This window comes from Osmerus mordax, unplaced genomic scaffold, assembly GCF_038355195.1.
Source record: "Osmerus mordax isolate fOsmMor3 unplaced genomic scaffold, fOsmMor3.pri Scaffold_162, whole genome shotgun sequence".
NCBI classification, from domain to species: domain Eukaryota; kingdom Metazoa; phylum Chordata; class Actinopteri; order Osmeriformes; family Osmeridae; genus Osmerus; species Osmerus mordax.
Window position 1 is genome coordinate 1 of NW_027120474.1, and position 22611 is coordinate 22611.

The 22611-nt window shown below is 52.0% G+C and overlaps 1 pseudogene; it reads left to right on the forward strand.

Moving 5' to 3' along the window:
* Nucleotides 1–270: 270 nt before the first annotated feature.
* On the forward strand, nucleotides 271–13145 carry LOC136939183 (phospholipid phosphatase 3-like; annotated as a pseudogene).
* The last annotated feature ends 9466 nt before the right edge of the window (nucleotides 13146–22611 follow it).

The following is a 22611-nucleotide window of genomic DNA, read 5'->3' on the forward strand; positions in this document are numbered from 1 at the left end:
CTCAGTCAATCTCCCCCCCCCCCCCCCCCCCCCCCACACACACACACTCATCTTCAACATCTGATGCTAATCAACTGAAGGCTGCTAACAGGTCAATAACCCCAAGGTTATTGACCTGTTAAGGTCCAAGAATTTATCTTGTTAGTTCCATCTGTATTTCCTGATCCCAGGATGGCTGCTCTCTAAACAGACAGAGCGGGGATACAGACAGACAGTCATTAGGTTCCCTAAGAGGATGTCAACAGTGAAACCTGAGTGTTTATTTGCATGATGACAGCATGTGTTAGCTTCCCTCCACAGGAGACAGGTGAGTGGACTGGAGTGTGATGTTTGGCCAGGTGTGTGAGAGTGTTTGAGTGGGCCAACCCAGGTGTTTGTTGACCTTGTCGGTTGTGTATTGTGTTTGTCTGTGAATGTCTGTTTGTGCGCGTGGGATTACCTGTGTGTGTGTGTGTGTCTGCGCGCGTGTTGACATGTGTGTGTGTGCCCGTGTTCACCTGTGTGTGTGTGTGTGTGTCTGCGCGCGTGTTGACATGTGTGTGTGTGTGTGCCCGTGTTCACCTGTGTGTGTGTGTGTGTGCCCGTGTTCACCTGTGTGTGTGTGTGCCCGTGTTCACCTGTGGTGTGTGTGCAGTCATGCTGCCCAGCCTGGTTCTGCATCGCTCCTCTGTGCGCCCGTACCAGAGGGGCTTCTACTGCAGTGACTCCAGCCTGGCTACTCCTTCAAGAGCAGCACCGTCCCCTCCTCCGTGCTCACTGCCGTGGGCCTGACACTGCCCTCGGTGTCCGTAAGTCAGCCCACCTTCGGAGCACCCGGCCTGGGGAACAGAAGCGTCTGGGGGGGGGGGGGGGCCTGGAGGTCCACGTGGAGCTGGTCCAGAGAGTGACAGTAATAAGAGGAGGTTATGTGCTCTTAGGCCGACGATAGACAACTGTTTTCACGCCTGAATTACGTAGGCGGTTTGATGTTTGGATGGTTCTAGGTGTTAGTGTCACTTTTCCAGGTGCTTTAGGTCCTCTCTGTCACAGCTTCACTCTCCTGGTCCCAGTCTGCCACGGCGGATGTGTACAGACTCCGCCCCCCCCCCCCCCCCTCACGGTATACCATGTTCCCCTGCTGCAACTGTGTGCGCGCCCCCCCCCCCCTCCGCCCGCCCGCCCGTTCCCTCCTGTATGTGTCCGTGTCACTGACCTGGTGCCTTTGTCTTCCTTCTCCCCCCCCTCTCTCTCTCCCTCTCCCTCTCTCTCCCTGTGTCTCTCGTTCTCCCTCTCTCGCTCTCATCCCTCTGTCTCTCTCCCTCTCTCTCTCCCTCTGTCTCTCTCCCTCTCCCTCCTATCTGCGTCTCCTGCCCGTCCTCCCTCCCTCATCTCTCTCTCTCTCTCTGTGTCTGATGTAGCTGGCCTGCCTTTCCTCATCATTGAGACTAGCACCATAAAGCCGTATCAACGCGGATTTTACTGTTCGGACGAGTCCATCCGCTACCCCTATAAAAACGGAGACACCATAAGCGACGCAGTGCTTTGCGCCGCAGGCATTCTTATTGCCATCCTCTCTGTAAGTCTACCTCTCTTTACCTCTCTCATCTCTCCCTCCCTCCCTCCCTCCCATCCCTACGCCTCTCCTTTGTCTCTCTCTCTCTCTCTCTCTCGCTCCTCTTTCTCTCCTCTCTCTCTTCTCTCTCTCATCCTCATCCTCTCACTAGCAAACCCAAAGTCTTTACCCTACCGTAGTCCTTGATAATGAAATCATCTAGTCCTCAAGCCCCCGATCCCCACCCCCCCCCACACACCCCAGTCTTTCCACCTAAGAGGGCTCCTGTCAGTCACACGAGTCAGAACGTCAGTACTCCATGACTACCCCAACACTGAGCCAGAGACTCTGTGTGTGAAGTGAGAGAGAGAGAGAGAGAGAGAGAGAGAGAGAGAGAGAGAGAGAGAGAGAGAGAGGCAGAGGAGGAGTGAGAGAGAGACAGGGTAAGAAAGACAGAACACACAGATTCCTGGTTGGAGTTATTCTCATGAACCCCCCCCCCACCACCACACACCACACCTCCCACACCCGAATCCCCCCCAGGGTATGTGTGTACCAGTGCCCCCCCCCCCCCAAACACACACACTCTCACACACACTTGCCAGACCCAGACACTGCTTCACTGGCGTCTCCCTGCCCTCGTGGTGGTGGGCACACACTCTACCAGCTCAGCGCTTCCCCTTATTGGAACCAGGAGTGTGTGTGTGTGTGTGTGTGTGTGAGAAAGAGAGAGAGGGAGGAGTGTGTGTGTGTGTGAGAAAGAGAGAGGAGTGTGTGTGTGTGTTCTCCCAGCTCAATAGAATTGGCATGTTTTACACAGCTGGATTCCATTAGCTGTGTCTCTAGCCATCCCGACCCCGATCCTACACGCACACACACCCCCCGCCCCCCCCCGTCATTAGGTTGTAGTTAATATGTCCACATCAGGGAGCCAGCCGTTCCCCTCTCTTCCATCCCTCCATCTATCATCTGTCCATCACAGCTGAAAGGAAGGCAGGTCATGCTCATCCTCCTCTCTCCATGTCTGTGCGCCTCTCTCTCTCTCTCTCTCTCTCTGCTTATCTCTCTCTCCGCTCCCTCCATCCCTCTCTCCTCCATCCTCACCTCCATGTTGTCCTGCATGAGTGTTCACACCCTTACCCCCTGCATGTGTGTCTTTTGTGTGTGTCCGTATCTGTCCTTCATTACAATATCAATCACCATAGAATCACTTCCACCAGGGGTTTAATATGTGGTCCCCTCTCCCTCTTCATCCCCAATCCTCCTCCCTTCTCCCTCTCCTCCTCTCCCTCCTCCTCTCCCTCTCCCTCTTCATCCCCCAATCCTCCTCCCTTCTCCCTCTCCTCCTCTCCCTCTTCATCCCCAATCCTCCTCCTTCTCCCTCTCCTCCCTTTCGTCACCCATTCATACTCTCCTCCTCTGGTACCCTCCTCCTTACTCCTCTACATCTCCTCCTGTTATCCTTTCCTTCTCCTCGCCCATTAACTCCTCTCCTCCTCCCTTCCTCCTCCTCCTCCCCTCCCCTCCTCTCCTGTCCTCCTCTCCTCTCATCCTCTCCTCTCTCTAGATTGTGATTGGGGAGTGCTACAGGATCTACTACCTACGCGAGGGCACCAAGTCCTTCATAGGGAACCCCTATGTTGCTGCTCTCTACAAGCAGGTGTGTGACTTTCTAACGTCATCAGTTATGAATGATAGTTATGTATACAAGTGTATGTGTGTATATTAGTTCATAAGAGTTATCTTCGCGCAACTTGAAATGTTTATGTCTTGTTCAAGGACTGACCATGTTTACGTCTGCAGGTGGCGTGTTTATCTTCGGGCTGTGCGGTGAGTCAGTCGTTCACGGACACCTCGCCAAGGTGTCGGTGGGACGTATGCGACCTCACTTCCTGGATGTGTGCAAGCCGGACTTCTCCACCATCAACTGTTCCCTGGGTTACATCACCACCTACCACTGCACAGGTCCTGAGAGCAAAGTGCAGGAGGCCAGGTCAGCATGCACACACACTCACACACAGGACACACACAAACACAATCTGATGTAAGAACGATAGTTGTATTGATTTACGTTGTTTTTATTTCACAGGAAATCCTTCTTCTCAGGACACGCCTCCTTCTCTATGTTCACCATGCTCTATCTGTCGGTGGAGTAACTGTTAGACACACACACACACACTCACACACACACTGTGTGGCTCGCAGAAACAGTGAACTGCACATGACTGGATGCATCATCGGGGAACCAGGTGGCTCCTTAAGAGAGCTGGACGATCCACAACTCGAAGAAATATAGCGTTGTCATCTCCTCTCCCTCCCTTCGCCCTCTCTCCCACCTTCTCCCTCTGTCCTCTCTGCTTCCCTGGTTGCGGTTGTGACGATGAAAACTCTCATTGTCTGCTTCTCTCCTCGGAGGGATGGATGGACGTGCAACACCTGTTTTCTTTTAAGCAGCTTGTGCTCTCTCTTCCGTCGCTCTCCCACTCTCGTCCCTGCCTTCCTCCCGCCCTCGGTCTCCCTGGTGTCGGGTTACTGGTCGGGCTGAGAGCCCCTGAAGGCTTCCTCGCTCAAACACACACTAATTATCCTCCCTGCCCCCGCCCGCAACACAAACACACTCCCCTCTCTGTCCTGTGCCAATTATATGCTTATGGCTCAGCGAATCTCTTCATGTGTTGACTGGGGTCAGGGGTCATGGAGAACCGTTAGGCTAGGGCTGGGGCTGGGGTTGAGGCTGGGGCAGAGGCTGTGGTGTGTAGCTAGCAGTGGGTCAGTGAGGCGGTAGAGTGGGTATTTCCCAGCCTCTCTCTGGCCTCTCGTTTGGGCCTCTGGTTGGACCAGAAGAGAGAGAGACAGAGAGAGAGAGACCAGAGAGAGAGAGACAGAGAGAGACAGAGGAGAGAGAGGGACCAGAGCCAGCATGGGGAGAGGGGGTGGTTTGACAGAACGCTGGTTGTGTTTTGGAAACATAAAACCCGACCAACGGCACGGCTATAATCCAAGCAGGAGCAGGTCCCAGTTTCAGACGAGGCTTGTTAGCTTTCAGAATCTCTCTCCACAGGTTCTCCTCCTCCTCCCGTCTCTTACCAACTTTGATCTCAATTCAGACCCCCTCAACCCCCCCCCCCCTCTTCTCCTCATCCACCTGTTTTGGTTACTTGTTTCTCACGAGGTCGGAAGCCAGTGTTCTGCGTTGGTGATTAAGCCACCCACCAGCTGGTGAGCGGTACCCTCTGATGGCCGCACCGGTTCACTTCCTGCTCAGTGCGCCGGGGTGTCGGAGACACCACTGATGTGGGCGAGCGGCAGACTTAACAACATGGCTGCTTCTCTGGTGCCACACAACAGAGTGAGACAAAACTCCACAGGGAGAGAGAGACATAAAGAGAGAGAGAGAGACAGAGAGACATAAAGAGGAAGAGAGAGAGAGAGAGAGAGAGAGAGAGAGAGAGAGAGAGAGAGAGAGAGAGAGAGGAGAGAGAGAGAGAGAGAGAGAGAGAGAGAGAGAGAGAGAGAGAGAGAGGAAGGGAGAGTAAAGCCACAGCCCTCCCATGGGTATCTCTCAGAATCATCTTTCTCTGCGTGTGAGAGCGGAGTTTCTCAAGTCCACAGAGTGTTGGTGATGCCGCTGGTCTGCACCACAGCTATGTTCTCAATGTCTCCGGGTGTTGAGGAGGCAGGCAGGGGGAGGTGAGGGGAGGCAGGGGGAGGTGAGGGGAGGCAGGGGGAGGCAGGAGGGAGGCAGGGGGAGGTGAGAGGAGGCAGGGGGAGGCAGGAGGAGGGGTGAGGGGAGGCAGGAGGAGGTGAGGGGAGGCAGGAGGAGGTGAGGGGAGGCAGGAGGGAGGCAGGGGGAGGCAGGAGGGAGGCAGGGGTGGGTCACTAGTAAAATATGTCTCTTTCTCTTTCTTTTCTTCTTCTGCCTCTCTTGTGGTTTTCTCATTTTGTCACTCTCCCTGGAGTTGAAAGAGAGTACGTGAAGAAGGGAAATCGAAAGAGGGACAAAAGTTTGGGATGAAATCCTCTAGAAACCGCCAGACTCTGCGGCTCCGCTCTCAGCTCGCCGTGGGAAGAGCTGCTTTAGTTGTTTGTTGTTGTTGTTTAGCTGTGGACACGTCTGGGAAACCACAATAGTTTTTGGTGGTGAAAAAGTGTTGGTGAGGCCTTCCTCTAAGTTACTCTCTGTGGAGTGGAGACAGCACACACACAGACACACACAGACACACACACAGACACACACAGATGCAGTGTCAGACTCCAGGAAGCCTTGTTTGGGTTAAACCCAGCTCATCAGTCAGATAAGAGAGAGAGGAGCTGAGGGCTTTGCTCGGCCATGTTCAGACTGACCCCTGAACCATGAGCGTCTGCTGCCGTGTCCCTTGTCGCCCACGGCAACCGCCGCTTTGATGTCTGAGGCCAGGGAGCGGAGCGAGAACTAGGATGTTGTTTCCACGGCGACGGGACCCGACAGACTAAACCTGTCTGCCGTGAGGTCTGACCTCATCACACACACAGACACACACACACACACACAGAGGTTGAGCCAATGGGAGGGATCCCTTCCTCCTTCCTCAAAGAAAACAATGTGTGTTGTTCAGGAAGGGAGACGCAGCCTTGTCCTCACCTTACTCACAGGCCCGCGGGGGGGCTGGTCTGGAGGGGATTGTTAGGGAAGGGCCGGCTGTGAGAGATGGGCTGGAAGTCAGGGTCAGGGGGGGGGGGGCCCTCAGCCACGGCTGCCCCACCCAGGGTCTCTGGTCCTGGGTGTGAGAGGCAGGAAGCAGGGTCGGAGTGGTGGAGAGACAGGATGTCTGAGTGGTCCTTGACTGACCTCACTGTGGCACTTCTTTCTGTGTGTCGGTGTGTGTGGCTGTGTGTGTGTCGGTGTGTGTGGCTGTGTGTGTGTCTGTGTGTCTGTGTGTGTCTGTGTGTCTGTGTGTGTGTCGGTGTGTGTGTCTGTGTGTGTGTGTGTGTGTGTGGCTGTGTGTGTGTCGGTGTGTGTGGCTGTGTGTGTGTGTCTGTGTGTGTCTGTGTGTCTGTGTGTGTGTCGGTGTGTGTGTCTGTGTGTGTGTCGGTGTGTGTGTCTGTGTGTGTGGCTGTGTGTGTGTCTGTGTGTGGCTGTGTGTGTGTCTGTGTGTCGGTGTGTGTGTCTGTGTGTGTGGCTGTGTGTGTGGCTGTGTGTGTGTCTGTGTGTGTGTGTGTGTGTCTGTGTGTCTGTGTGTGTCTGTGTGTGTGTCTGTGTGTGTCTGTGTGTGTGTGTGTGTGTGTGTGTGTGTTACGTACGTGCCAGCCGGCCAGAGCTAGCGCGTGTCTCTGTGTGTGTTTCCAGTACGCGTGTCAGAGGTAGTCCTTGGGCGTGCGCTCCTGGACCTTGGGCCTGCAGCGGTTAGAACACGACCCAGCGCGAAGGCCGAGTCTGGGGGGCACATCCGCCCGTCTGCCCCTCATTCAAATGGAGGGGAGAGAGTTCACTCTGGACGGCGGATGAAAGTGGACCTACAAGCATGTTTCACCAGTGTGTGTGTGTGTGTGTGTGTGTGTGTGTACTCCAGCCGCTCACAGTGGTCGTGCTGTTTGTACAGCTGGATGGTGGAACCGCTGGAATCAGCCCTGTCCTCCTCTCTCTCCAGCCTGCCCGTGGAGAGAGTGTGTGTTGGGCTGGCTGTGGGTCTGGCTGGGGGCTCTGTCTGATCTGGCCTCTCAGACTGGAATAACACACACACACACAGAACAGGTGTGGGGTTAAAGAAACAACATAACATTACTGACTGTACTGTACACACACACACACACACACAGACACAGGTGTGGCACTATGAGGTCAGGCGTTCATGGGAAGCAGGGAGAAAAGAAGCCGGTCTCATTTCCTGCAGAGCGCCAGTCCTCTGTAATCATATAGACTGTGGACCTTATAGACTGTTCCAGAACCAGTAACACTGTTGTGTACTGTAAGTGACTCTGTCTCCCTCCCTCTCTCCCTCCCTGTCTCTCTCTCTCCCTCTCTCTCTCTTTCTCTCTCTCTCTCCAGTTCTATCTCCAGTCCAGGTTTACATGGCGTGGGGCCCGCTTGCTCCGCCCCCTTCTTCAGTTCACCCTGCTGATGATGGCGTTCTACACCGGCCTATCCCGGGTCTCCGATCACAAGCACCACCCCACCGACGTACTGGCAGGCTTCGTACAGGGGGCCCTGGTGGCCTACTTCATAGTGAGTAGACCCACACACACAGACACGCACAGTTGTGGCAAGTTATGAAGTCGGGGTTTAGGACCCAGCGTGCGTGTCGATGGATGGATGGATGTTTCATGTGTAGCGAGGAGACAGACCATTTGTAGTATGTAAATAACACTACTATGAGAGCCCACAGAACATGGCCCATCTATCCCCCCCCCCCTCTCTTCTCTCTCCCTCCCTCTCTCTCTTTCTCTCTCTCTCTTTATTTGAAACAGAGCGGGCAGTGAAGTGTGGAGAGGCTGATTCTCTTTAATGAATAACACATTGCCTGGAGCCAGGCCGCAGTCTTCCAAGTGTGTGTGGAGGGGTGTGTGTGTGTGTGTGTGGAGGGGTGTGTGTGGAGAGGTGTGTGTGTGTGTGTGGAGGGGTGTGTGTGTGTTAGTGAATCACTGCAGCACACTTTACTTGTGACACATCGCTGCGACTGTTGCCAGCTGATTTTCGTAATCATCATTGTTACACAGGATGGTGCCAAGGAAAATTGGTGAGGAAAAAAAAGAGAGAGAAAGAGGGAAGGAGGAAGAGAGAGAGAGGGTAGAGAGAGAGGGGGAGGAGAGAGAGAGGGGAGAGAGAGGGAAGGAAGAAGAGAGAGAGAGGGTAGAGAGAGAGAGGGGAGGAGAGAGAGAGGGGAGAGAGAGGGAAGGAGGAAGAGAGAGAGAGGGTAGAGAGAGAGGGGGGAGGAAAGAGAGAGGGAAGGAGGAAGAGAGAGAGAGGGGAGAGAGAGAGGGGAGGAGAGAGAGGGGAGAGAGGAAAAGCGAGAGAGAAAGGATCAGCCTTTGAAACAGGAATCAGCCTGTTCATTATTGTGATTTTATTTGGCTGCTCTGGTTCTATCAGCACAGTGGGGCCCAGCTAGAGACTGACACACACACACACACACACACACCTTTCCCTTATACAGGAGCCAAAACTCAAACGTGGAAATGGTTAGATTCATAAAAGTGAGAGTGCTCAGAGAGAGGTCCTGGTGTTGGCGCCCTGGAGTTGGCGCCTTGGCAATGACTGGCATAGCAAACACTCTCACACACAGAGAGAGAGAGAGACACACACACACACACACACACACACACACAGAGACACACAGGGCTTCCATTACAGCACTGATGGATCCAAACTAAGCATATCGACTCTTGATCCATGGATAGGAGGGCTGGGCTGTGCCTTCTAACAGCATCAACACTGACTAGGAAAACAGTTCTCAGAAACATGGCGAGCTGATGAGTTTGACCTCGGAATGGGCTGTGAGGAGAGGGAGGGAGGGAGGGAGGGAGGGAGGGAGGGAGGGGGGAGAGAGAGGGAGGGAGGGAGGGGGGGGGGAGAGAGAGAGAGAGGGAGGGAGTGGTGTTGTCTGTGGCTTGGCTCAGACAGAAGGTATGGGTCATTGAGAGCTCTGCTATCCCTCCAAAGACCAAGACGCACACACCCACACACACACAGACCCTCACCCAAACAAGCTCACACATTCAAATCCCTGCAGAGAGCTTGTTTTATGACCCTGAGCTCCCCTCCTGCTTCCCCCCTCCCGGAGCAGCAACAGGCCATCTGGGAGCGTTTACGCCGGGCTGTTCCTGACTCACCGGGAGCAGGGGAGGAGACAGGACAGCTCATGTAGCCAAAACGTCTGTCTAACCGACAGCGTTCTGTAGAACCCGAGGACTGCGTTAGCCGATAGAGCTAAAGCCCGAGCTGTCAGAGAGCTGGCGGATCCGTGGCTGTAAATGAAACCATCACGTCAGAGTCCGTGCCACCGAGTTACCGTCGCCAAGGGATACCCTGCTGCACGCCAAGCACACGCTAAGACCTTTAAGACTGTGTGTTGACTACACACACACACACACACACGCACATCGCCTCCTTTAAAGTCACAGGGATCTCTTTTGAAGTTGTTATTCTATATGGTTCCAATAGCAGTAATAGGTGATGACCTCACATAGCAGTTGAGCAGTCCCTGTGCATGCTGGGATTTGCGGTCCGTGCGTGCAGGGTGGTAAATGGATCCTGATTTCTTCAGCTGATGACAGACCAGACTGATGCTGTTTCTGACCCCCCCCACCCCCCACCCCCCTCTGAGAAAGAGAGACCAGGCTCAGCTTGGGAGACAATAGCCCTGCCCCTGGATCCGCCTGCAGTGCTGAGAGAGACAGAGAGAGAGACCCGACAGGAAACGCCGGGTTTCTCATACCTACCGCTTCCGGTGACCCCTCGGCACAATGTGGCCTACTTGTCATCATGTGACTTGGCGAAGGTCGAAGGTCAGGCTCGACCAGGATGCAGCTGGTCAGAAATACAGTTAGCCGTGTGTGTGTGTGTCTGTGTGTCATTGTCAGGGTCAAAGAGTTTTTCCTTGGGGCCAAGGAGACTTTCAGTCCTAATGCCTCGAGATATCTCCCGCTTACACACACACACACACACACACACACTTCGGTTAAGGGTCTCAAATATTGAACTGGTGTCTGGTCAGTGAACTCCTATAAGGGCAGGAAGCCTGCTGCTATCAGACAGACAGGATGACTCATCCGACTATATTAGTCTGTCTGTCAGATCCAGTCATACATGCAGAAGCTGGAAGAGTCTGTCTATATCAGGGCTGCCACAGTCAAATATCTGGCTAGCATGCCAGTTGGCATGAGATCTGACATTTACATACCTGTTTATGGAAATACAGAAATGTCATAGTGCGTCGACAGAGTGTAATGTATTCTTAGAACCCAAGGAAAGTGTTGGTTTGACTACAGCAACTGGGGTTAAAGGCAAGGTCTCTGAAACACCAGTGATGTAGTCTCTGAAACACCAGTAATGTAGTCTCTGAAACACCAGTAATGTAGTCTCTGAAACACCAGTAATGTAGTCTCTGAAACACCAGTAATGTAGTCTCTGAAACACCAGTAATGTGGTCTCTGAAACACCAGTAATGTAGTCTCTGAAACACCAGTAATGTAGTCTCTGAAACACCAGTAATGTAGTCTCTGAAACACCAGTAATGTAGTCTCTGAAACACCAGGGATTCTTTGCTGTCCCTTGTTAGTTTTTAGATGCGCTCACATCCTGCTCTGTCACAGTGACATATCCTCTGTGACTCAGCTCCTGGTAGAGTCAGATGGTGTGTGTGTGTGTGTGTCTTACTGTTATGGTAGACAAGGCCACACACACACATCCCTTTAACTGCCCTTGAGAGTGTTCTTCTTCCATTAAAGGTTCCGCTGGAGTTTTGCCAGTAGGATAACATTAAGGAACTCTCTCTCTCTCTCTCTCTCTCTCTCTCTCTCTCACCACTGAGTGTGCGTTTCCAAACACAATAGGCCTGGAGGCAGGGTGTGTGTGTGTTGTGTCTCTAGAGTCAGCGCACAGGACGCGTGGTGCTGTGATAAGGCCTCCAACACAGCTGGGTCAGGGGTGAGAGGTCAAAGGTGGGCGACAATGTAACAAGGCCCACTGTAATGGGATGAGCAGGCCCTTTTGTCAGATGTGTTTGGAACGCATCCTGTCTGGGGGAATTAGAACGAGTCACCAATGGTCAGAGGTACGATTCAACATGATATGACTCTCTAGTGTGGTCAATAATAATGTCCTACTCTGATAAACTACACTCAGTTCCAAGACACAAGACACTCAGACACAAGATCCTGTCTCCTAAATGTACTCAATTATCTTTCTCCTTCTCCTCCTCCTCCCACACACACACACACACACACACACACACACACACACACACACACACACACACACACACACAAAGAGCCTGTTGAAGCTGGTGAAGGGACCGCCTGTGCTATGAAATGCAGCAGTTCTCTGACAGTCTGTGGTTGATGTCATCACACAGTCAAAGGTCATCAGTAAAGGTCATTCGAGGTCATGTGGGGGGTCAGTCTGCACACCCTAATCTGCCCCCCCCCTCCCCTCCCCCTTCCTTCATCACAGAAAGGAGGAGACGATCATTTTTAAATGAATCTGACAGTTGGAGGATTCCGTTAGTGTATCAGTATGGTCTTGCTCTACTGGTGAGGTGTAGGGTGGCATTTACAGGGATGTTAGCTACAGGAGAGGATTCTGGGAAGGTAGCCTGTTCCTGCCTCTGGGCCAGCCCTGGGTTCTGGAGCTGAAGGTGGTGACACACACTATTTCTAAGGGCAGTTTCTATGTGTCCACTTCCTGCTGACCGCTGCCCTGTTTCCTGTCTGAGCGATGATGTCATAAGGAGCTCAGGAAGGGGTTGGCATGTCGTATCTCTCTTCCTCGCTCTGCCTCCCACGCCCGGGTGAACTCAGAGCACGGGGCACAGTGAAGGGAAATGAGCCGGATGATGATGACATTTAGTTTAATGATGACGATTCAGTACGGTGTTGTGCGTGTGTGCGTGAGACTCACACCACTTCCTCCCTCCAGATTACGTCGTGAGTCCTGACGTCACGTTGTCCCTCTAACGCACCTCTCTCTCTCTCCTTCTCCTCTCCCCCCCCCCCCCTCCCTTCCAGGTGTTCTACGTGTCAGACCTGTTCAAGCCCCGGGTCAAACAGGCCACGCCCCCTCCCTCCCCCATCAAAAAGGAGCTGCTACCCGCCTCCGACATCATCGAACGAAACAACCACCACAACATGGTGTGAGGCCACGCCCCCTCCCTGCGACCGAGGAGCCAATCACAGCGCTGCTCGCCTCCCCATCGGACAGTAGAATGTAGCGACGAGAGACTGTCTCTGCGCCTCACACAACACCTTGTTCCCTACGAGCCCCCCCCCTGCCTAGTACACTTAGATCCAGCCTAGTACGCTACCTAGGGAACAAGGTGTCGCCTGGGATTCGCACACAGTGTCCACCCTCACTATCCAGTCATGATTACTATTATGTTAACTGCTATTCATATTTGAGCCCATTTTGAGCAACAAGAGGGAGAGAGAGAGAGAGAATTGGGAGATAAAGATAAATGGAGTGAAAGAGGATCAGACCGGCAGAGCAGACAGGAGAGACGTCATCTCTCCTGGAACAGACGCTTTGTAACCACAGAAAGGGAAAAAGTGAAGAAAAAAAATATATAAAAAAAATTAATGAAGAAGTGAGTGAGTGAATGAATGAAGGAAAGATAAAGCCCCCGTTAAAGGAGGGAGGGAACGCAGAAGGGTCGTCATAGAAACTGCTGCCGCCCCCCTTCCTCCTCTCTGAGGCCTTGACTCACGCAGGACAACAACTTCCTTAGCTACGGGAACGACATTTCTGCAACTATACTAAGCAGCATAGATATATTAACAGTATAGATAAAGAATAACTTATAGCACTATTTTTAAGTTTGTCCATTGTCACCACTCGCCGCATGGCCGGCACGGGTGTAGGAGAGGCTGTTGATGCTGCAGTCTGGGAGAGAGAGAGAGAGAGAGAGAGAGAGAGAGAGAGAGAGAGAGAGAGAGAGAGAGAGAGAGAGAGAGAGAGAGAGAGAGAGAGAGAGAGGACCCTGACTCACGTAGACCTCCTGGTCTCTAGCTGGTCTCCTGGTCTCTAGCTGGTTTCTAGCTGATCTCTAGCTGGTCTCCTGGTCTCTAGCTGGTCTCCAGCTGGTCTCCTGGTCTCTAGCTGGTTTCTAGCTGATCTCTAGCTGGTCTCCTGGTCTCTAGCTGGTCTCCTGGTCTCTAGCTGGTCTCCTGGTCTGTGGCCTGGTCTCTGTCTCTAGCATCTCTGGTCCAGCTCCTCAGTCTTCCTCCCCTCGCCCCGCCAGCGTGGCCTAACCCGGGACGTTGCATTTTTTATGGGAGTAGAAGTAGGGGGGGTTGAATACTAGTGTCTTTAGCGGAAGCAAGGGGGTAGAGATCCATCAGCCTCTCATCACCTGCAAAAGGGGCGTGGCTGTGCCATGCTACTTCCTGGTGTTGGGGCTGTTTGATTGGCTGCCCAGATTGGGGTGGGGGGTTGGGGGGGGGGGGGGTCCAGGTTAAAGGGTGTGATCTGTCACCATGGAAAGAGTGCTGATTGACAGCTAAGCTGGCACATTATTATGGGATGCTTTGGGCCCCTTCCGCTGGCAGGGAGGGGCTTTCGCTCATCCAATCACTCGTCGGCAAAGTGTGTGTCCTCTGTGTGTGTGTGTGTGTGCATGTTTTCGCATGCATGCCCAGTGTGTGAGCACTGTGTGTGTGTGTGTTTGTGTGTGTGTGCGCTGTGTCTTGTCCAGACCCCCTGGGTAGTGTGTGTCTAGGAAGACCACCTTGGGCACACACGCGCGCGCCACGTCGACAGTGCCAAGAGTGTGTGTGCCGCCATGCGTGTGTGTGTCAGAGAGACGCCAGGGGAGGAGGGGGCAGGGGAGGGAGGTTGCCTAGGTTACCCCGTCAGGTGAATGTTTAAAAAAAAAAAAAAAAAAAAAAAACTGTGGATCGAATTTCTTCTCTGCTACGATGAGGCATCTCTAAAGCTCGTCTTCGGACCCTGTCCAGTGTAATCACTAAGAGTTGTACAGTTAGCGCGTGACGTTTGATCTACAGCCTGCTTAGACTCCTAAAAACACACAAACACACTCTCTACCATGTTGCATGTTCATCCTCTCATGTAGTCCGTCCTATCATTTCAGCAAGCCGTTTTACCCTCCTTTTATAAATATATAAATAATGTATAGATCACTAAAATTAACTCTGTAAGATACTGTTTCTGAACATGTCTAAATATATCCACTATGAATACAGACCTGTGTTATTTACAAAGTGCTGCTTAAAAAGCATTGATTGACTGAATTTTGTATTTAGTTCACAAAAAAATATTGTAGATTTGTGATAGTACGTTTTTAATACGCGTTTCAATAAATACACCCACAAATGTATTGAAATTCACTATTAGTATTTTTGTATGTCTCATTTTTGTACAAAAGAAATATTAGCAATGTTTGTTTTTTTCCTTCTGCTAAATGTACTTAGCTCTAATACATGTGCTTTCAAATAAAAAGCTCATGTTGATTGGTGTGCAGTGGACTTTTTGGATTTCTTCTCTGTCAAATCTCAGCTGTGTTTCAATCATAAACAACACCAGACACCGCTACTTTTCTGACGTTAAGTTTCGGTCGTAAAATGATTCTTTTCAGAGGCCCTTGATGCAAGCAAACATTGTACTGTACTTCTGTCAAGCATTCAACTGCGCCTCTGACACAGGCTTAGATCGGGTTCGAGTTTATTAACCGTTAATCATCTTCTCTCGCTCTTCAGTTGATGATAAATGAGCTGTATTTCTGATGAAGGAACATATGCGAGTGCATAACATGCAAGCTGATGAACATCATACCAGATTCCTAACGTAATTAGAAGAAGAAAAACGAGATGAAAAGCAGTTTGGTAACTCTCAAGGATGGCGAGATTACTGCCAGGCAGAGGTGGCAGGCCCAGAGGTTCAGAAGCACCATGTGGTTGGGTTGGTTGTGTAGAGCGGCTGGAAGTGGTGGGTCACCCTGGTTCTGAAGTCATCTGGGTGTGACTTCCACACCACGGAGCAGAACTGGGCACGAGGACACGGCTGACCTCACACTCACGCAGACGCCAACGAGACTGGAGGAGCTAGCATCGTGTTTTTGTGAGTGTGTGTGTGTGGGGAGTGTGTGTGTGGGGGGAGTGTGTGTGGTAAAGAAAGAGCAGGAAAGCTAGTTTCATGGTTTGCGAATCTGATGGAAACTCCGTAAAACCTGTTTTCAGTCGTGGGGAACAGAGAGTGCGTGACTGCAACTCTCGTAGAGTTTCGCCTAATAGCCAGCTTATTCCAACATGCTAACTTTCACATAAACTAGGAATATACCATGTACACACAGCAGCACACACACACACAATATCATATCTTGATAATAGATCTAGATTTAATACTCAACGTTAGATTCAGATTATATTCCATTCATGTTGATTTTAAAAGAAATGTGTGACCTGGTCGGCAGTAGAACTGACGGATGGATTTCTGATCGCTCTCCAAGACGGACAAGACTGTGACCAAGCTTCTTGACTGACAGAGCAGAAAAAGAGAGAGAGAGAGAGAGAGAGAGAGAGAGATGAGGAAGGAGGAGAGGTGGTCACTGTGGTCTTGTTTGGCAGAGCGGTCCTGGCACATCTTGGTCAATTGCAAACCAGAGATTTGGATAGTTGGACACACACACACACACACACACAGACGCACACTCCCATTCAACACACAGCCCTGTGTCCTCGACATACAGTAGGGCCCTGAATTCTACATCTACAACGACATACGGGCCTCTACATCAAATCTTTAAAGGGGACTAGACTGAAAGATTCAACCAAACAGTCAAGTGTATACGTGAAAGCCGAACCAAACAGCATTTTGACAAGCAGTCAAACGGTACATGAATAACAACTCAGTAGCCGTGATGATAGTATGGTTGGTTTCTGGAAACTCTGAGCGTGGGTAGAAGGTTTCTTGTTACAGTTGGAGATTCCAGTGTAATTGGTCTGGATAAACATGGCTGTATCTGTCAGGAGAACCTGACTCAGATTGATAGCATGTGTGTCCACTTGCTAACCTGACTGACTGACTGACTCCCTGAATGGGTGAGTGAGTGAGCGAGATGCATGCAGTAGTAGCATGGTATTGTAGTAGTAATAGTAATATTGTAGTATTGTGGTGGTGTTGTAGTAATATTGTAGTAATTTTGCAGGGTAATTATATTACTAATGTAGTAATATTGTGACAGTAGGTGTGTAGCAGTGGTAGTATTGCAGTAGCAGGAGTGTAGCAGGAGAGAAACAGCTGAAACACTCTGCTGGAACTCATGATATAAAAAGCACCCAAGCACAAGAGCGCTACTGTAACTGCTTTAGAGGTACAGTGTGTGTGTGTGTGTGTGTGTGTGTGTGTGTGTGTGTGCAGAGGGATCGCAGGGACTAGAAGTGGGCTGCTATGAGGACCAGACCTCCAGAGGAGCTGTCTGGAGACCTGGAGCTCAGAGGCTCTCTTCTCTGCAGCGCAGCCCAGCGGGGAGAGGGGAGCAGGGGAGGGAGGAGGAGGTAGAGAGGGGAGGAGGGAGGTAGAGAGGGGACCAGGGGGAGGGAGGAGGGAGGGAGGTAGAGAGGGAGGAGGGAGGTAGAGAGGGGAGCAGGGTAGGGAGGAGGGAGGGAGGTAGAGAGGGGAGGAGGGAGGTAGAGAGGGGAGCAGGGTAGGGAGGAGGGAGGGAGGTAGAGAGGGGAGGAGGGGAGGTAGAGAGGGGAGCAGGGTAGGGAGGGAGGTAGAGAGGGGGCATGGGTAGGGGAGGAGGGGAAAGGAGGATGAGAAATAACTGGGTAGGGCTCTAAACAGAACTTCCTTCAGGAAAACAGGGCACATTCGGGTCCTGGAAAGCGAGAGGGAAGACAGGCTGGAGGATGAAGCAGAGGGGGACACAATGGAGGGTTAAAGACAGGCTCTAATCAGGGGTCGTGACCTCTCACCATTAAACTCCACCTTTCCACCCCCTCTACCCCTCAACCCCTCCACCTTGTCTGAGATGGCCTCAGACAGACAGAGACACAGCTCTTTGTGAGCTCCACTCCTCAACAGGAACGTTCACATTCATGAGGAGATGAAGCAGGCCTCGGACCTGCTCAGACGAGAGCGTCGTGACGGCGTGTTAACCTACTTTCTCATGATGCGGAGGCGTTGTTCATCTGAACAAGGATAAGGAGCGTTTGGGCTCCTTTGTTTAAATGCACTCAGTCAGTTATCACCCATCCAGGGCCCTGTGGGTTAATAGTCTGGATTAATGATAGTTTTGTTCCAAATGATTGGGGGGATGTTCCTAGCTATCTTTATGTCTGGGGGGGAAGATATTTTAGAATTGCTGTTATATCTATGACGACTGAAACATGATTGTTTTTAATCCGTTTCAAATAAATATATTTGAGTATGAATCCGAGAACATCCTGTTAAATGTGTCAGACAGGAAGATGGGATTGACCCACTTCCTGTCGATCCATTAGCGATATTTGATCCACAGACCTCGTCTCAGACAGACAGGAGAACAGTTGTTTTTAGGCATCAGTTCTGCAGAGGAAGAACCAGAACATTGTTGGCTCCGAGCAGGAAAGTTGGTTCCCTTCTTAGAACGGGTCAGGTCGAGGTCAGGGTTCTGTTCTAGGCCGTTCCTGGCCTGTTGGGATCAGAACCTGGCAGGCTCACTAGAGGAGAGGGGGCAGACCATCAGAACCAACGGAGAACCAAACGATCCTTTACCTCTGAGAAAGAGCGTGCATCTTTTGTGCACGCACACTCACGTACGCAGACACACTCAAGCGCACATTCCACACACGTGCTGTCACAAGTCTACACCATGATAAAGTTTGACTACCATGCCGGTTATGGAAGGGTCGATGGAGAGAGAGAAGAACAGAGGTGGAGGGAGGGATGGAGAGTGGAGGAGAGGTCTAGAGGGAGAGGCAGAGTGGGGGGAAGGCCTGTTTAGGGAGAGAGGGATGGAGAGTAGAGGAAAGGTCGATGGAGGGATGGAGAGGGGGCCGCGGAGAAGAGTTAATAAAGTTAGCAGATGTCGACGGCAGACCAACAGGTGATTATGTCATCTTCATGTAAATGGCTCCTCTGTGTCCACTTACACACACACACACACACACACACACACACACACACACCGTCCAGACACACACTAGCCTGTTTACCCACCAGACTACACACATCAACTCTACAGGCAGCCTTGGCTCGCAACAGCAATGTAAATCTCACACAGGAGTCTCCCAAGACCAAGACTCTAAATCTCTCTCTACCTCATTCCCCCTCCAGAGAAAGCATCTTCCCCTCTGTGCGTGTGCATCTGTGTGTATGTGCATCTGTGTGTGTGTATGTGCATCTGTGTGTGTGTGTGTGCATGTGTGTGTGTGCGTAAGTCACGTGCGTCATGAACTAAGATCTCTTTCGAATGTTCAAGCTGTTTGCTAAATCTATTGAGTTATGAGCTCGCAGAGGAGAGCCGCTTAATTTGAACGACACATGCACGTAAACATGAGTGTGCGTGTGTGCCAAAGTACTGTTACAGACAAAGTGCAGCACTGTTTGTCTTTGTTGTGCCAAGTTTCTGAACACACGGATCTACGAACACCGCTGTTTATCCAGGAGCGACTAGCACACACACACACACACACACGAGCGGGGAAAGACACACACACACACACACGGACAAACACAGACATAGAACACATTTATAATGATGATGGTCAGACATGAACACACTTGGTTTGCAGAAGGAAGAGGAAGGGAAGGAGAGGAGAGGAAAAGAGGAGAGGAAATCAGATCAGACCACTGACAAGCAGCTCAGCCCATCAGGGTATACACCGATCTGCAAAACCAGCATCCTTTCTCTCTCGTTTACATTCTTCACAAGACACTAACAGAATGTTGCAATACCAGCACACAAACACACACACACACACACACACACAAGCATCCCCAGAGTTGGTGGTTCACTCTGCAGCTGTCTGTCTGCATAACCGCCCCATGAGAGTGTGTGTCAGTGTGTGTCAGTGTGTGTCAGTGTGTGTGTCAGTGTGTGTCAGTGTGTGTCAGTGTGTGTCAGTGTGTGTCAGTGTGTGTTAGTATCTGGGTTGTCATGTCACAGAGAGCCAAAACTGACCTCACTCTGCAGGCCCAGAGGACCCATCTATCTCCCAGACCAGACCCCGAGGGCAGACCTGGGTCTGGTCTGGTTCTGGTTCTGCTGGGCTGAGATAAGAACCTCCAGATAGCGGCAGGTTCTCCAGCGGGTCACTGGCTTGTGGGCCCTGATTGGAGGCCAGGTTCAGCACGCTTCTTGCTTCTCTGTTGGTGTTCTCACATGCGTGGACGGCTTTCTGGAAGGACTCAGTTCCTCTTCTGAGACAGAGAGAGAGGAAGAGAGAGAGAGAGGTGGAGGCAGGAAGAGAGAGGGGAGAAAGGTTAAATACACAAAAGAGGGAGAGAGAGGGAGAGATAGAGGGAGAGAGAGAGAGAGAAGGGTCCTGGGAATGTACATCTAGATATGCTTTGCTCAGCTCTAAAAGCCATAACCCCATCCATCATCACGTGACAATCAAACTGAAGTCACTGGTCTCAGTGTGCATGTGTGTGTGTGTGTGCGCATGTTGCTCCCTTACTCCAACACTCATTCCTCAAATCTTTGTGGAGCATATACAGTTATTTATGAGCTATCATACAGACAATTTATTACCTCTCTTTCTCTGTCTCTCTTTCACACACACACACCCCTCTGGTTTGTGTCTGAGTGAGCTGTGGCAGATCAGTGGGGGTCTCCATGACTCCAGGTCTCCATGACTCCAGTCTCCATGTGATGTGTCAGTCTGACAGCTCACCTAGATGCCCTGGAGGGGGGAGGGGGGGAGTTGAGGGAGGAGTGAAAGAAAGAAAGGGTGAAAGAAAACAGAGAAGGGAGAGAGAGAACTTTGATGGTACAAGGAGAGTGAGAGAGGGAGAGAGAGAGGAAGGGAGAGAGAGAGGGAGAGAGAGAGAGAGTGGGGAGAGAGACAGAGGGAAAGAGAGGGAGAGAGAGAGAGAGAGAGAGAGAGAGAGAGAGAGAGAGAGAGAGAGAGAGTGGGAGAGCCTTCATGGTGGATGACACGCCTGTCTCAGCTTGGCCCTCAGCTAGGCTTTAGCTTTTTATTCCCATAGTCACTGTGTGTGTGTGTGTGTGCTCTGCGACCATCTCTCAGACCACAGATCTGATTTATAGGAATACAACCCTGCTCTGGTCAGTAACCACAACTCGACACTCTCACTACTCCACCAAAACACTCTCAGCACTTCCCTCACAAACACACGCACACACACACGCACAGGAACACTAACTTCCCCCAGCTAGTCAGGAACAGGGTTATGAGGGCTGTTAAATGTCTCCGCTGCTCCTCCTCTGGTTCTGGAGCACCAGTCCCCTCTGTCAGTACCAGCTCAGCCTACCAGCTGCCTGGCTCCCTGGGTCCCCAATCCACTCAGCCGCAGGGCGTCTGGACACTCACAACCTGGTTTCTGGTATGCTGGGCGTGGTGGTTACATGTTCAATACACAACCCTATCTGAGGGTCAGAGTCTGGTAGGAGAGAGAGAGAGAGAAGTTAGATAACGACAGCTAGACAGAGAGAGAGACAGAGAAGAGGGGAGAGCGAGAAGGGGATAGATAGTTTCATACACAGACTTAGCAAGGGAGACAGAGAGAGAGAGAGAGACAGAGAGAGAGAGAGAGAGAGAGAGAGAGAGAGAGAGAGAGAGAGAGAGAGAGAGAGGAGACGTGTAGTCGTGGCATCATCTCTTCAAAGGGGCGGGAGACGCAGGCAGGTTGTGGAGACTTGGAGTTATGAAACCTGGGGAATGTGCAGATTTACGAGGCGAGGCTCTTTGGGCGGCTTTCATCCATCTCTCACTCTCTCTCTCTTTCTCTCTGCTTCTAGAAGGGAGGCTAATATGCCTGGTGTTCTAGAAGGGAGGCTAATATGCCTGGTGTTCTAGAAGGGAGGCTAATATGCCTGGTGTTCAGGACTTAAAGCAGTGGACTGAGGGGTTACATACTGTTACACCCCTCCACTCTTCCTCCTCCTCCTCCTCCTCTCCTCCTCCTCCTCCTTCTCCCCCACATCTGGTTTCAATCCCAGCCGAGATTACAAAATTCAGCGCAGCGCCGTCAACAACAATACCCTCTTCCAATCTCCACCCCCCTCTCCATCCCCCTCTCCCCTCCTCTCAACCCCCTCCCCCTCCCACCCCCATCATCCCCCCCCCTCTCCATCCCCCCTCTCCCCTCCTCTCAACCCCCATCATCCCCCAGCTCTCCTCCCCCTCGGATCCAAACTTATTTCGCTCTGTAGTGCAGCTGAATGTGAAAGTAATCCCTCAGTTTGCCAGATCTTTCTCAGCGCTTTCTTAACCCTTGTGTTATGTTCGGGTCGTTCTGACCCATCAGTCATTGTGACCCACCGTCGTATTGCGACAAATTTACCTCATACAAAAACAAAGTGAAGCATTTTCTTTTAAACTGTCGGGCTGTCTCAGACCCCCCACATTGGAATGGTTAAAAGAAAATTATTTTTATTTGTTTTTGTATTGGGTAAAATTGGGTAAACACAACGATGGTTCGTTATGAACCTTTGGGTCATGTGACCCGAAGGCAGCACAAGGGTTAAAAGCTTTACAATCCCCTTCCCAGCACACACACACACACACAGCTTCACACACACACACATACACCACAAAAACATTAAACACAACACCAACAAACAAAACATGAACACTGGGAAACAAGCTCCCCTCCTCTCCCCCCCCCTCCTCCTCTTCCTCTCCCCCCCTACTCGTCCTCTCCCCCCTTCTCCTCTCCCTCCTCCTCCTCTCCCCCCTACTCGTCCTCTCCCCCCTACTCCTCCTCTCCCCCCCTCCTCCTCCTGTCCCCCCTTCTCCTCTCCCCCCCTACTCGTCCTCTCCCCCCTTCTCCTCTCCCTCCTCCTCCTCCTCTCCCCCCTACTCGTCCTCTCCCCCCCTTCTCCTCTCCCCTCCTCCTCCTCCTCTCCCCCCTACTCGTCCTCTCCCCCCCTACTCGTCCTCTCCCCCCTCCTCCTCCTGTCCCCCCCCTCCTCTCCCTCTCCCCCCTACTCCTCCTCTCCCTCCTCCTCGTCCTCTCCCCCCTCCTCCTCCTGTCCCCCTTCTCCTCTCCCCCCTACTCCTCCTCTCCCTCCTCCTCATCCTCTCCCCCCTCCTCCTCCTGTCCCCCCTTCTCCTCTCCCCCCTACTCCCTCCTCTCCCCCCTCCTCCTCCTCTCCCCCCTCCTCGTCCTCTCCCCCCCTCCTCCTCCTCTTCCTCCTCCTCCTCCTCTCCCCCCCTGTCGCACCCATCTGTGGGGATGGCATGCAAGCTTCAGGGTCCCACGG